Source organism: Cannabis sativa, chromosome 3 (genome assembly GCF_029168945.1).
Source record: "Cannabis sativa cultivar Pink pepper isolate KNU-18-1 chromosome 3, ASM2916894v1, whole genome shotgun sequence".
NCBI lineage: Eukaryota > Viridiplantae > Streptophyta > Magnoliopsida > Rosales > Cannabaceae > Cannabis > Cannabis sativa.
The window spans coordinates 13,315,168-13,318,133 of NC_083603.1; the positions used below are offsets into that span (position 1 = coordinate 13,315,168).

The 2,966-nt window shown below is 34.2% G+C and overlaps 1 long non-coding RNA gene across 1 annotated transcript; it reads right to left on the reverse strand.

The window, feature by feature from the left end:
• Nucleotides 1–554: 554 nt before the first annotated feature.
• On the reverse strand, nucleotides 555–1,517 carry LOC115709220 (uncharacterized). Its single transcript, XR_009686779.1, has 3 exons — nucleotides 1,200–1,517; nucleotides 903–959; nucleotides 555–791 (listed from the first exon to the last, which is right to left on the reverse strand). It is a non-coding gene; the product is annotated as an uncharacterized LOC115709220 (long non-coding RNA).
• Nucleotides 1,518–2,966: the final 1,449 nt, after the last annotated feature.

Genomic DNA, 2,966 nt, shown 5'->3' on the forward strand with positions numbered 1-2,966 from the left:
ATTTTGTTTTAATTGAATGATTACTTGCTTCTAAGATTGGGAGCTATTTTGATTTTCAACAGGGGATGTTATGGAGGCTTTCTTGTGCAATTCCATGAGTTGAGCCCTTTAGAAGCTGAAGCTCTCATGCACCTATTTTTACTCATGCATGTGGCTGGACTAATATCAGTTTTTTTACTGATTGTTTATCAGTTGTGCAGGGATTAAGGAGAGGGGCATTCGTAGAATGAGAAGTGATTTCTTTTTTTAAGGTCAACTGCTTAGACCATGTTAGGAGGATGGTTGATCGGCCAATGTGTGATAAAGCAAAGACTGTAATTAGTCCCGGGATTGCTGAGAAAATCTAATGAGCTCCAAGATGAAGTGTTTCATCACCATGGAAAAAGACTTGCAAACAGGGGAATGATTTGTTAGAAAAATTGGGAAAGGAATTTGTACAATTAACTTGTACATCCAAACTGCCATAGTGGAATGGAAAAATATTGGGAAAATTTTTGGTTCACTGTCTCTATAATTGTATTAGTATGGTGGGTAAAATATTAAAGTATTGACTGTTGAATGAAAATAAAATTGTATTAGTATGGTGGGTAAAATATTAAAGTATTGACTAGTATTCTATCTTTGGCTATTACATGCTTCAGTTTCAAGAGCCCGAATCACTCTCGTATTATAAATCTTGCCGTGACTTTGCATGAGAGGTGCAGGATCAGGTGCAAAATCTACGAGCGAACCAATCTTTCATGCTGATGGTTCATTCAAGACATTATGGTGCATAAATAAGCAAACCTGGCCTTGAAGTTGGAAGAAGATGCTACAAATTTAGTTAAGAAAAAATACAACAAAGGACATTGTGGAAAACTGCAACTAAGAAAGAAGAAATAAGAAACAATATCCTTTCTTACCTGCTCCATAAGATTACGAACGACTAATTAAGGCCAGGGAAGGTGGTAAACCATGAGCTGAAATATAATTTATTACAATTTTATGTCTTATTATTCCCAAACAGAAGGGTACAATGAAATTCAAACAAGCAAAGCTACTTAAGAATCAATGAAGACTTTATTCCAAAATTTAAACTTTGACTTACTATTTTAATTATGAGTTAGAGGGTCAGTGCCTTTAAAATCAAACATAGTGTATCAATAGAAAAGCCACAAATTTCATAATTTTTTTAGTCTAATTTGAAGCCATGGAAATACCTGCAATTGACGATCAACCCGATCAGTACTCATGTTATGGCCATGAGTATTAAAATTCAAAGATGAAAAGAAGGGCACAAAAAATGCGTCAGCCATTTCAGATACAGTACTCAACGCTATGTTGCCTCTTCAAACCAAACGGGAGTTCACAGGCCACGGCGGCCATGATGTTGAGGTCGATCGAGTGAGGCCAAAAGGTTAACATTCTTTTGCTCTAGCCCAAGTCGCAGAAGGCACCCAAGTTCCAGAGGAAGGAGAAGACTAATTCAGCAAGAAAAATTAAAAAAGTCAATAAAGATATATTTATGAAAATAAAGGTTTTTTTTTTTCAAACGAAAAATAAAGGTTGGAAAAGTTTGGTAATTTCCCTAAATGATTTTAGCCATCAGATTTATTATATAAATAAATAATATCTTTTTTTTAATCAAAGGTATCCAGATTATAATATAGAATTGGAATAATCATATTCCTAATGAAATTAGAATTAATATTGCCCTATATATGTACCAGCTATCTAATTAAGAAATTTATATTACGAGATAACACACACGTACTCATAGTAAATATGGATAATCAACCATTCTCCCAAGTTTTTATTTACCCAAGATTTAATAGTGGTTTTGAAGAAAATGATCCACCATCATCACCATTAATGAAGGTAGAGTTGAAAGTGATCCAAATGTACTATTCAGATACCGATCATAGCGACACCTTCATCTCATACAACTCCACTCACCAATTCCAATACCAAATTGATCACCTATTCCAAGAAACCTCACCATCCATCAACACACTCATTACCTCCATGTTTTCAGGCGAACTGATCCCCTTCCCCTTGGTTAACATGTACTGGAGCAACCCCAACCTTCCTAACATGTCCCAGTTAAAGATGGCGGTAAGCTTCCACAGAATGGTCAACATGGTCTCGTTGCCCCTCACTCTCGTCAGTACTCTCCTTCACGTACACCGCCCTCGTCACCGTCGTCATGTCTCTATCACCTTGACTCTGGACAACAGGATAATGATCCCTAACAAGGTTTTGCTTGATCTACGTATCGCTCAGGCATGGGAAAAAGTACTTAATCGTTTAACGCCTGTTACCGCCTCTCTCCCCGCTCAGGCTGATCCTGAAGTACATCACCCACCATCTTCGTCGACAAGTGTTGATAATGATGATCAAGTGTTGAATCACGTTGACCCGAAGGAGGATGAGCATGATGATGAGGATTGGTTTGATCATGAATCACCTAGGCTATATGTGGTAGTATGAATACATGGAACGATCAAGATTGACAGTGTAGTATAACACTTTAGTGTAATTACTATTGAAACTTATTTTACATCTTATTTAGTATATTAATTAGCAACTTAAAATGTGTTTTTAAAATGATTAAATAAACATATTAAAATTTAGTACTTTGCTTATATTGGAAACACAACTAAATAAATGACTCATTCCCTTCAGTACTTTAATTTTTGAATTTTTTTATTTACGTATCACTAAGTACTCAACCCATATTTATATATATGTAACTACTAGTAGAAAAAATAATACAATAAATAATTAAAGAAAAAATATTATTCATTATTGTTTGAGATTATTAATATGTGTATTCAATTAATGTAAATAATATTGTTAATAATTAAAAGTAAATACTGAATACAATATATGAATGTTTAAGAAATCTTGATAATCTAACTGCAATTTGTTCTTAAGTTAATCCAAAAATAAACAAAAAATCAATGTTCGAAAAATAAAGCATACAC